This window comes from Lactuca virosa, chromosome 4 (assembly GCF_052849685.1).
Source record: "Lactuca virosa cultivar CGN04683 chromosome 4, Lactuca_virosa_CGN04683_v6, whole genome shotgun sequence".
In the NCBI taxonomy this organism is placed as follows: domain Eukaryota; kingdom Viridiplantae; phylum Streptophyta; class Magnoliopsida; order Asterales; family Asteraceae; genus Lactuca; species Lactuca virosa.
In genome coordinates, this window is record NC_136429.1 from 441,738,264 (window position 1) to 441,752,366 (window position 14,103).

The window sequence follows — 14,103 nt, forward strand, 5'->3', positions numbered from 1 at the left end:
GAGAAATAAACAAAAACCAAACAAAAACTGAAAAATTAAAAAAAATCCAAAAACATCTTGTTTCTGTTTTATTTTTTTTGAAAACATTCAAAAATCCAAAAACATTAAAAAATTCAGAAAAATCAAAAATATTGTCGCTTACAGTCTTGCTTGTTGATGTAGTACTGGGAAGTGATATTATCAAGTGATAATAGGCAATCTGAGTCAGTGTAACGTACCCAAAATTGAATTGTCTATGCTCTGGGTTTGATGCGTTGGTGGGCACGAAAGATTCTAAATAGACATGACTAGGCAGAGTTGAACTTAAGGAATTCATAGACTTGACAAATCTTGACCTAGTTAGATCCGTTTAGCCTGACAATACGACGCTTGGATAGGTTGAGCAGGGAGATATATATGGGAATCTACTGGTCACATTAAAGAACCTGTACTTGGAACCGTAAATTAACTTTTCCTCGATGTGCGGATTCTGTCCTTAACTCCGGTATTGATGGGGTGACTGGTGAATTCCGATAAATTAGGTCTGTAGAAAATTGTTTTCTCTCTATCTGTCTGTTAGTCATATGTTGCTTCCTTTGCGTGATCGAGAGATCCGACCTAGACTGTAACATATGCAGCTCTATTTCTCTGCATCCTCTAACTATGCAATTCTTTCTATCTGTTAGCCATATATTGTCTCCTTTGCGTGACTCACAATCCGACCTGGTACACAGTATATGCATCATTCTTTTTCTCAATCCCTCTAAAAATTCAGTTAGTCATATGTTTCACCCTCTGCGTGATTGGAAGAGATCCGACCTGGGTGTATAGCATATGCATTCTAAATCTATCTTCTCTCTTAATAATTGTCTGCTCACCCGATATAAGGAGTATTTTGGAAGTCCTTGATTACTGGAGCATATCAGGAAGCGGGAAACATGTTCTAGTACAATTAAAAATTGAACACTTACATATTGTCTATAGATCTCGCTGCTCAATTTAGGTGGACAACAATATCCCTGGTCGTCGTCAGCTGAATGGTCCTTAAGAAATATTATCTAGGAACTTAGGATCACTTTTTCTTGTAACTAATGGTATATCCTAATTCCGTCACAATTTTTCGTGTTTAAGTGGACCACAATATCGGCGATCGACCAAACAAAGGCGTGAAGATAAAAGGTACCGACAAGTGGATTAAGGCTGTCTAACAACTTTGATCCCAGTATCACAAGTTAATTTCCAGTGATTTTTGAGATAAATTTTGTCTGTGTTTATTCTTGTTTTATTTTTATTTTTATTTTTATTTTTATTTTTATTTTTATTTTAATTCTATTTTATTTTTATAATAATTGTCAAAAATTTAGTTTTTAAATCTTTTAATTCTTAAATTTTAGAAATTAGTTTATTTTATTTTTAGTTTAATTTTAATTTTACTTTTATTTTAATATCCTCAAAAAGTTTTATTTTTGAAAATTTAATTGGGATTTGGACTGTGCATTTCACTGTGTGGGAGACAGGTAAAATTCAAGGGAGGTATAAAAGGCGGAGTTTACTGTTGTAAACCCTTTCCACCTCCCATTTCACCCTTTCCAGCCGCAAACACCCTCTACTCTCTCTCATCCTCGAAATTTTTTTGTGAGATTTTGCAAATTCAGTTAGTCCACATCGAAGGTATGCTAAAACTCATTTTGAGTTTACGACCGTAAACTCAGTTTACGGTCAGGTGACCACTGTAATGGGTTTACGGGCGTAAACCCGATTTGGACCGTAAACTCAAGTTTGACCAATATTGACCGTAAACTTCTCAACCGTAAACTCAATTTTTGACCATATTTGACCGTAAACTCCAAATTGTATAGTATGATGAATAAGAATTTTCATCTTTGGAAAATTAAGACTAATTCCTTGATCACATGTATATGTGAGTTAAGTAAAGGACTAAGGGATCGAGTACACATTCTTATGCACTGGTCAGGTCCACCACAAAAGATTAACCAGACTCTTCGTCATGATTTACTAAAGTTTAGTAAATATGGTTATACTTATAAGTTTAAGTATAATTCTAAAGCATTGGAAAAGTCTCGATGTATGGCAGAACGAATGAGAAGAATCAAATTAGGCCGAAAGATAAAGTTTCTCAAATATGAAAAGATGGGAGAGTACTTTAGTATCATGTTTTATGATCATCTTAATGATTGTGAGACCATATCACAATTTATCCTCTAAGGACATCTTAGTGCATTCTTATGGCTAAGAAGAGGAGTCTTGAATTGTTGAAGTGGTTAAATCAAGAAGATGAGTCATACTTCGTTCCAAAAACAAGTCTTAGAGTCATACTCCAAGATTGTAATTTGAGTGACACATCTTAAAGAAAGGTTTATAACACTTGTCAAATGTAAGAGTAAAAGTGTCCTACTCTTGTACATTTGAAATTGGTAAGTTGTGATGCTTTGGATAAAACAAAGACCAACTAAGGCCAATTGTGTGAAGTGTTTGTCTTGATAAAGAATCCGCACTATCTCTTGAATATTTGGCAAGAGAGTCTTATATGTCAAGAGGACAGTAGGAGTCTTAAAGATCTTGAAAAAGCTTCAAGACCTAATCAAGAGTAAAAACCTGTAATATATCACAAGCACATGTCTTGAGGTTTATAACCTATCGTGTTTTCATATTTCTATTTCTGTGACCATTCCAGTTAAAGTTGGCTTTGCAGATGAGTTCTGAGAGTTCCCAATTGGTTGTATAACAACTTGGAAGCAATGGCAGGCCCTTGTGCTGCCAGGTGGAAAGAAATTCATATTCAGTTTAGTCCATATGAGTTTGGATTTGTCATTATCCTTGTCTTGTGATTATGGTTTTAACAAATTCACATAGATAAGAACATATACACCATAAAATCCAAGTGTCATAAGGTTTCTCTCCGATTCATTAAAATGATGGTGAGGAAACACTTTCACTAAGTAGATTTTAAGTAGATAACAGTTGTGATATTTGCATTCTCAAAGTCGTTAGTGGAGCGTGTGTGGTTAACCGACACACTAACATGGACTTGTGAGAATGGCAAAGGTCTAAACAATTGAGACTATGATTACGACATCCCTTTTCATAGTTCTAAAAATTGTTTAGACACACATGGGAGCTATCTAAGGAAATGTGTGTGATTTTGATAAAGTCTTATCAAAACATCTCGTATCATACATCTAAACTTTGGTAAGAAAGTCAATAAAGTATTGATTTCAAGAAGTTCAACTGATTTCCGAGTACATGTCAAAGCTACTGGGAGCATAAGTGTTATGCTAATAATCATCATGTTAGTGGGAGCATGATAATTATGATAGGTATTGCAAGTTAGCAATGTTAATTATAGAAAAACAAAATTTCAATTGGGAAAAAGTTGTTTTGCTATAATTAACGGAGAGGAATTTATACTTCATTTCAAATCTAAAAGCTTAAATTGAGGTTTTTAATCATCTTTGGTCAATGGTATATATATATATATATATATATATATATATATATATATATATGAATTTCATGTTGGAATGGCTCAACATAAGGAAATTCTATATATGGGTCCACTATTTATGTTCTAAAATTTGATTATGATTACCGCATCCCTTTTCATAATCTGAATTATGAGAACATGGCAAATAGAAATGGAAATATTATGGCAAAAGACTGGTCTAGTATCATGTCTTTATGTGAGACATCATCAATCGCGTCCCATATGCTTCAAATATAGGATCAATTGCATGTGCTATAATAGTCATCCTTTCTAAAATTTTCCAAATACCTGGGGCATTAAGAAGGGAAAAGGTCTAGAATTGGATATGACTAAAATGATTAAGCAATTGTCGAGGACAGTCTAAGCTTTACCAAAGATTGGTTGCTCAGGGACAGTTGGAAGTATATTGTTAATTTTGGAAGAACCATATTGACATATTCTGAAAAAGAGGCAACTCTTGTTCAGAGGTGATAGCCAAAATGAGAATATGGAAATATCCCCATAGGTGGAATTTATTCATTAAATCTGTGTAAGATTAGGAAACTTAATGCAAGAAGGATGTTCAAAGAAATATACTTTGAATTTGAGACTTTGTTTCCATGGAATGATCTCCATTCGAATACTCTGTGATGTCTGTTGACAAGTCTTTGTGACTTTGTGCACAATCATTACAAGAGGATCAATGCATATAAGTTTAGAATCTAGCAGATTTAGGTAAATGGCAGGAATTTGGAATTCTTGCATTTGCAGTAAGGATTTGGGATTGTGAAATTAGTATAATTGGAATTATGTTCAATCGATCTATTTCACAAAGTAAAAGATCATAGACAAACTTAGTGTGCATACTTGGTGTATGGCATAACTAATGTTTAGACAAACATAGCGTGCATACTTGGTGTATGGCATCACTAGTGTTTAGAAAACATAGTGTACATGCTTGGAGCATGGGACAACTATTGTTTTAATTCAAGTATAAAGTTGATAGTTTGAAACAGTATGCAATGAATAATGTGTAATCAATATGGTGATAAATAAATGGTGTTTTATTTATATTCATAAGTTCTGAGACCATATTGGATTCGATTATTCTTGTGTTTCACTTTGCATGTTTTGACTTCCAGAATTACTAGGTCGGTCTTCCTGAATGACTAAGTTATTCAAACTATCCACAGTCGGTCATATGTTGGAAGTAGATATGAATCAAGACTGTCATGAAGCTGGATTGTAGATGTCCAAGGTATGGGACATAACAAGTGGTGCTACAACATTCATGAGTACTAATAAGTTTGGAGTATTGGATTCAACCCATGCTCATTGGAATCACTTCATGGATTTTATAACGAGTGATCATGAGACGATAATATCTTATATTCTTCAAACCTAGAGATATGAGTTGTTACTATGAGTTGGTTATACATTGATTTCACGAAAACACATTGGTAACTCGATGTTATAAAACGGGCCTTTGTGTATAATTCAACAAGTAGTAGAACAAGCCATATGAGTCGAAGTTTATCAATTCCTTTTACCCTTAAAGGGATATAACCGATATATGTGGGCCCCTCGATGATTTAGTGATGACACCCCGAAGTGCTTGGCCAAGCCAGGACTAATGTGATTTGTTCAATTAGTCGGTCGTCATAAATCGGAAATTGGGAAACAACAAATGGATAGAGAGAATGATTTTAATCCATGTCTTAGTCCATATGATATCTAGAATGGAGGAATATATGATCCCTTATCTAATGGACGCGTCATTGATTTGTTCAGAGTTCGACGGCAGCGACTTTCAAGAGCTACGATTGCCAGTCGGGTTTTGAAGTCATACGCAATAATAGTTTTTAGACTTATCCAAGTGGGAGACTGTTGGATTAGTGTCTAAGTCGATAACTATATTTGGTATATACTTGACCCGATTGGCATGGTCCATTTGGCTTGCATGGCATCATGCATTTGGATAGACTAAAATGAGAGAAATAACACTTAAGGTTTATTAATATATTATAAGTTCTAATATATTAATAATATTATTTAATTAGTATTGATCAAGAATTAATTTGGAATTAATTAAGTGATCAAAAGGAGACTAATTAAATATATGGATTGATTGTGTAAATCACCCATACTTGTATAGTGGGATAATGCTCCATGGATTATCAAGTTGGGCTAAAACCCATAGGATGCTCCTTGGATGCTCCATGGTGTTTTTGTACCCATGGATCATGGAAATGAAAGGCCATGACAATTAGGGTTTACATAGTGTAACCCTAATTGTGTCACACTATATAAGCATCTTATTCTTGACAAAAATCGACCACTATGATGAAATGGTGAGGGCTAGCCGATTTCATGAAGTGTTCCATTTCTCTCTAAGTTATTCCAAGTGCATTTGATGTTGTGTTAACCATTTGAGGTGTCACACTTGAGGCACTAGGATCTTAAGCTCTATGGAATCAAGCTACATCAAAAGGTATGTCTTCTAACTTGTATTATTCCATATGAATCAATGTTTTGTATGCTAGTTAGGATAATACCTTGGAATATTCATATTTGCATGTATAATAGAGAAAACAAAGATCCAAGGTATTTAGGGTTGCATGTACACTTAGGAGTGTTAGAATGCTCAAAACCCAACAGTGGTATCAGAGCCTAGGCTTGTTTTCTTGTTATACTTGCAAAAATAGCTGAAAAATCGAATTTTTGTGATGTCTGCTCAGCAGACTCGCCGAGTCCATGAAGGGACTCGACGAGTCCAAGGCTAAACTCATCTAACTCGCCGAGTTGGTTCATGCACTCGACGAGTTGGACCCCAGACAACATATCTTCATTTTTTGTATTAGTTTAAGGATTGGGCTAATTACATGAAAAAGTTTGATTTGAATTATCTTGTTCTTATGAGTTGCTTAGATTAATAGAAAAATAATGTGAAAATGGTTTTTCAATCCAAATGAATCTAAGAGTTGATTCTAAAATGTGTTTTTTGTAACTTGTCCTCAAGTTATATGAAAAGTCACATTTAAGATTCATAAAACTCATAAATATTTCCATAGGTTATGAATAAAGAAAAGTCATATTCTTTTAATAGTTTAAAGACTTCCATAACTTGTCCTCAAGTTATGGAACTTGAAGAGTTTTTTGAATTAAAACTACTTTAAACACATAAGTCATGGAATTGAATAGTTTTGAATAGTTGCAAAACTTGCCCTCAAGTTTTGGAATTTGTAAAGTTTCCCTCATGAATACTTTAATTCCAAATTAAGCGCTTACAATTTTAAAAGTTAAAATTCAACCCTTATACTTTGTAATATTATAAGTTAATAATATATATATGTATAAGAGCAAGTCAGTCTTACCGTTAGTAGGCCTCATTCACGAAGCCGATCTATAAGGGGGGTATAAGGTTACTGCCTATAAAATGGTAGTTTAATGGGTGTCCACTCTCACCCACCGCTTCCTTGACTGGTGGAGGGTCGTTAACCGAACGGGTAAGACAAGGACTATAATTCTCCATTCATTAAAAGTATTAATGATAAATACTAAGTAACTAAACACTTATAAATTCCTAATCTTAGTTACTTAGGAAAATGTGAATTTGGTGCTAACCCATGAAATTACACTTTGCACTTTGCTTAAGTCGTTAGTGGAGCGCGTGTGGGTAACCGGCATACTAACCAGGATTTAACAAGGTAGGCAAAGGGTAACTTAATGTTTATCATAGTATCGGTGGAGCGCGTGTGGTTAACCGGCACATCGATTGAGGGGTAAATATTAAGGGTACCAAGTATATTTGCATGGTTATTCACACCTTGTTTTGTGATCCTCGGCATCCCAAACACAAAATTTGAGAGGGCACAACCGAGATTGAAACATGCCATTGAAAAGTTCAATGAATCTCAAAAGATCTAGGAGTTTCAAATCCAATTAAAACCTAGTAAATTATTTCGTTTTTCATGGTGGAAATTGGTGAATCGTCATTCGCCTACCTTCAAATATTTTATAGCTTGGATTACGGCATCCCTCTTCCAAGTTATAAAAGTATTGTGTTGGGTCCTAGCCTTAATATTTCATATTGGGTGTTATATTAAGGACTTTAGATCAACTATCTTGAATATCTCCCAAAAGATATCTAGTTCAGACATCTATGATCTTCCCAAATCTCTTGGAACTTCACTTCCACCACCTCCTCCAATTATTCTCCCTAATCCACAAGTTTAAGGTCACTCAAGCCCTATTGGCAAGCAAGGTCTATGTATGATCGCATCTTGGAGATGAAGTCACATATTGACAAGCCGGGAGAGTTGGGTGTCAAAGTCTTAAGAAAGTTGGATGTTCAATCACTTTCTAAGTCACATAGTGAGTTCCTTTGGGACTACTATGTAACAGACTATGACATGACCCTTAATGATCTTATCTATTTGCTTGGTGCTGCTGAATCATCAATGATTTGGAGCTCTGGTAAAGCAAATTCGATTAGTAGATCAACTTCCCAAACTACCATGGACATTGACAATTGGTAACATTGGATATCTAGAAAAACTTTTTCTTCCCAATGGAAAGGGATCGGACATAGTCAACTCGGTTGACCAAATGGTAAAGAGAAAGGCTAAGTCTGAGATAGTCCTGTGTGCCATTCCCAAAGGGTCCATATGTTTCTGTTGCTAAAGGAAGGGTCATTGATTGCGAAGCTTCCTTAACTACCTGAAAGATCTAAGAGAAGGTCTAGTCAAAAAGTTTGACTCTACTTCAGGTAAGTCCACTATCTAACTCTATTAAGTTCGTATTCGGAGATTCTTATTACATGATCTGACTGGGTCACATGTTGAAGTTTTAAGCATCAAAGAAAGGAAGCTTAAAGAAGAGTAAGTTGATTCTGATCGCGAAGATGGATTTCAATCGCATGGTTCGGTGATCAGAATTTTTGAGCTGCTGCTTAAGAGTTGTGATAGATTGCTTAGGAATAGATAACAACATAGTTTTCATATGCATTTGCATTGTAAGGATAAGTTTTTCCGTAAAGTTTTAAAATAAAAGAAAAGGTTTTTTTGATTTTATTTATTCTAAGTATCCGTACAATGGCATTTGTGAAAAATTGTTGCTTATATGATTCCATTGATAGCAATATTGGAAAATGGATTTGTTTCTTTCATTTGTGGTAATGTCTAATTTACCAAATAAGGAAAGATTCTCATCACCCAAGTTTCAAGTGGAGCGAAACTTGGAATCATACAAGTTGTATAGTATAATGAATGAGAATGTTCATCTTTGGAAAATTAAGACTAATTCCTTGATCACATGTATATGTAAGTCAAGTGAAGGACTAAGGGATCGAGTACACATTCTTGTGCACTGGTCAGGTCCACCACAAAAGATTGATAAGACTATTCATCATGATTTACTAAAGTTTAGTAAATATGGTTATACTTATAAGTTTAAGTATAATTCTGAAGCATTGGAAAAGTCTCGATGTATGGCAGAACGAATGAGAAGAATCAAATTAGGCAGAAAGATAAAGTTTCTCAAATCTGAAAAGATGGGAGAGTACTTTAGTATCATGTTTTATGATCATCTTAATGATTGTGAGACCATATCACAATTTATCCTCTAAGGACATCTTAGCGCATTCTTATGGCTAAGAAGAGGAGTCTTGAATTGTTGAAGTGGTTAAACCAAGAAGAGGAGTCATACTTCGTTCCAAAAACAAGTCTTAGAGTCATACTCCAAGATTGTAATTTGAGTGACACATCTTAAAGAAAGGTTTATAACACTTGTCAAATGTAAGAGTAAAAGTGTCCTACTCTTGTACATTTGAAATAGGTAAGTTGTGATGCTTTGGATAAAACAAAAACCAACTAAGGCCAATTGTGTGAAGTGTTTGTCTTGATAAAGAATCTGGACTATCTCTTGAATATTTGGAAAGAGAGTCTTATATGTCAAGAGGACAGTGGGAGTCTTAAAGATCTTGACTTGCTTCAAGATCTAATCAAGAGTAAAAACCTGTATTTTATCACAAGCACACGACTTGAGGTTTGTAACCTATCGTGTTTTCATATTTCTATTTATGTGCCCATTCCAGGTAAAGTTGGCTTTGCATATGAGTTCTGAGAGTTATCAATTGGTTGTATAACAACTTGGAAGCAATGACAGGCCCTTGTGCTGCGAGGTGTCAAGAAAATCAGATTGAGTTCAGTCCACATGAGTTTGGATTTGTCATTATCCTTGTCTTGTGATTATGGTTTTGACAAATTCACATGGATAAGAACACATACACCATAAAATCTAAGTGTCATAAGGGTTCTCTCCGATTCATGAAAATGATGGTGAGGAAACACTTTCACTATGTAGATTTTAAGTAGATAACAGTTGTGATATTTGCATTCTCAAAGTCGTTAGTGGAGTGTGTGTGGTTAACCGACACACTAACACGGACTTGTGAGAATGGCAAAGGTCTAAAAAATTGAGACTATGATTACGACATCCCTTTTCATAGTTCTAAAAATTGTTTAGACACACATGTGAGCTATCTAAGGAAATGTGTGTGATTTTGATAAAGTCTTATCGAAACATCTCGTATCAGAAATCTGAACTTTGGTAAGAAAGTGAATAAAGTATTGATTTTTAGAAGTTCACCTGATTTCCGAGTACATGTCAAAGCTAGTGGGAGCATAAGTGTTATGCTAATAATAATCATGTTAGTGGGAGCATGATAATTATGATAAGTATTGCAAGTTAGCAATGTTAATTATAGAAAAACAAAATTTCAATTGGGAAAAAGTTGTTTTGCTATAATTAAGGGAGAGGAAATTATACTTCATTTCAAATCTAAAAGCTTAGATTGAGGTTTTAATCATCTTTGGTCGAGGATATATATATATATATATATATATATATATATATATATATATATATATATATATATATGAATTTCATGTTGGAATGGCTCAACATAAGGAAATTCTATATATGGGTCCATTATTTGCGTTCTAAAATTCGATTATGATTACGACATCCCTTTTCATAATCTGAATTGTGAGAACATGGCAAATAGAAATGGAAATATTATGGAAAAAGACTTGCATGTGCTATAATATTCATCCTTTCTAAAATTTTCCAAATGCCTGGGGCATTAAGAAGGGAAAAGGTCTAGAATTGGATATGACTAAAATGATTAAGCAATTATCGAGGACAATCTAAGGTTTACCAAAGATTGGTTGCTCAGGGACAGTTGGAAGTATAGTGTTAATTTTGGAAGGACCATATTGACATATTCTGAGAAAGACGCAACTCTTGTTCAGAGGTGATAGCCAAAATGAGAATATGGAAATATTCCCATAGGTGGAATTTATTCATTAAATCTGTGCAAGATTAGGAAACTTAATGCAAGAAGGATGTTCAAAGAAATGTACTTTGAATTTGAGACTTCGTTTCCATGGAATGATCTCCATTCGAATACTCTATGATGTCTGTTAACAAGTCTTTTTGACTTTGTGCATAATCATTACAAGAGGATCAATGCATATAAGTTTAGAATCTAGCAGATTTAGGTAAATGGCAGGAATTTGATATTCTTGCATTTGCAGTAAGGATTTGGGATTGTGAAATGAGTCATTGGAATTATGTTCAATCGATCTATTTCACAAAGTAAAAGATCATAGACAAACTTAGTGTGCATACTTGGTGTATGGCATAACTAATGTTTAGACAAACATAGTATGCATACTTGGTGTATGGCATGACTAGTGTTTAGAAAACATAGTGTCGCATACTTCTTCACTTTCACAACATGATTTCAAAGTAATTTTCCCTCCCATGCTTAGAGTATTTTTAATGACTTTTCAACCCATTCTTTTTGGCAATGCATTTCGCAGCATTTCACGTAATAATACTGTTGGATTAGTGTCTAAGTCCATAACTATATTTGGTATGTACTTGACCCGATTGGCATGGTCCATTTGGGTTGCATGGCATCATGCATTTGGATAGACTAAAATGAGAGAAATAACACTTAAGGTTTATTAATATATTAGAAGTTCAAATATATTAATAAGATTATTTAATTAGTATTGATCAAGAATTAATTTGGAATTAATTAACTGATCAAAAGGAGACTAATTAAATATATGTGTTGATTGTGTAAATCATCCATACTTGTATAGTGGGCTAATGCTCCATGGATTATCAAGTTGGGCTAAAACCCATAGGATGCTCCATGGTGTTTTTGTACCCATGGATCATGGAAATGAAAGGCCATGACAATTAGGGTATATATGGTGTAACCCTAATTGTGACACACTATATAAGCATCTTATTCTTGACAAAAATCGGCAACTATGATGGAATGGTGAGGGCTAGCCGATTTCATGAAGTGTTCCATTTCTCTCTAAGTTATTCCAAGTGCATTTGATGTTGTGTGAACCATTTGAGGTGTCACACTTGAGGCGCTAGGCTCTTAAGCTCCATGGAATCAAGCTACATCAAAAGGTATGTCTTCTAACTTGTATTATTCCATATGAATCAATGTTTTGTATGCTACTTAGGATAATACCTTGGAATATTCATATTTACATGTATAATAGAGAAAACATAGATCCAAGGTATTTAGGGTTGCATGTACACTTAGGAGTGTTAGAATGCTCAAAACCAAACAAATACATGTCATGAAAACATGTGTTGAGATGTGACATAAACTGTTAGAATTTAAAATCGGAGATATGATCATGTTAAAGGTATCCCCATGGAAGGTTATCTTTCATTTTTGAAACAAGGGGAAATTGAGTCCTCGATTCATCAGACCTTTCCTAATCAATCAAAGAGTAGGATCAATTGTATATCGCCTCGAGTTGTCGATTGAATTGTAGGGTATACATAATGTATTCCATGTATCATGCTTGTGAGACACGATATTTGATAAGTCACAAAATATGTCATTAGCCGAGGTGGAGATAGGGGAAATGTTGAGGTATCAAGAGCAACCAGAGAAGATTTTAGGCCGCACGGAGACATAACTCCAAAATAGGGATGTAACATCCAGAAAATTACAAATAGATTTTTTTTTCATTTTAAGAACAGATTAACCGATTAAAAGTTTTAAATTAAAAATAATAAGTGACATTCATTTGTTTGAAACCATAATGTTATCAGAGTCGATTTACACATCGATTTACACAGACAATGGAAATCAGAATCTTCGATGCGTGTGTATAGTCCCGAAGATCTATTCTCACGACGAACCTACAAAGCATTTTATCCACAGTTGTAAGTATAAAGCTTAGTTAGTTCCCCAATATACAACATATTCCATCATATATACAATGTAAATGCATAAAGTCCTCCGCTCTAACGCTAACCTACCTGATCTGAATCACAAGAACAAAACATACATAATGGGCCCAGGCCAAACATATATAATGAGCCGAAGCCAAAGAGTATAATAACAACATCCCTAACTCATATAATGGGCCCCGCCCAACATGCATAACAGGCCTAACCCTTGCTCATATAACAGGCCCAACCCAAAGAGTATAACGGGCCTAACCCTAACTCACATAACGGACGCCACCCAAAGAGTATAATGGGCCCAACCCTAACTCATATAACAGGCCCAACCCAACATACATAACAAGTTAATTCTAATACTGATGACCACGTCATGAACACATATACATACACAGTTGAGGGTCAGATAGAGAGGTAAACAAAGGATCATACCCAAAAGCAATAAATCAAACAAGAACCATGCAATACGGCTTTAGACCAAGAGTTATCAGGCTATCTAACTTGAACTACATATAACCCCTACAACATCTATTCAATGAACAACTAATAACATCATCACCCTAACCAGTTATGAAACTTAAAAGTATCATACAATCAAAAGGAAAGACCCTACAAGTGTAGCATACCATGACACCAAGTGTCATATACTACACAAGCTTAACAAGGAGCTGTCCTAGTGAAATAGCATACTCGTACTCTAATGGTACCATTATCCTAACATACAAAGGATATACAATGTCATACGTGGCATAGTGAGAAAACTCAACATAATTATAACACCAGAGAAGCACATCAACAACCTCACTTCCTTACAGTGGTCAATCCTGCGAACCGACTATCCCCAAAGAAAGATAAACCATTAATCAATAACCCATACCGTTCAAGTTTGACTCAAGGTCAAGTTGGTCAAAACTAATTGGTCAAAGTTCAACAGAAGTCAACGGTCAACCACGTCAGTGACTACCTCATCATGGTGAGCTCTTGCCCACGACGTGGGCATGGGAGGACAAAACAGTTATGATGCAAAACACCACCATGTCGCGGGCCCTTCTTGGCCACGTCATGGTTGATGCCTGAAGCCATTTTATCATGAAGAGCTTAATCCATTAAGTCATATTCTCAAACTTTCGAGAAGGCTTCCTAGAGTTTAAATGAACCAAAAAAAGCCTTACTTTATGGACATACATGTCCAATGCATGTTTCTCCCAAAACTAGGTTAAAATGGTAAGAAATGAAGTCAAAACTCCATGCATATCACTAATCAACATGAAACCCTAGATCTAATAAATATAATGACTTAGGGATCTCAAAGAGTGATAAAGTTTCCAACTTTATCAAAGTCGTCC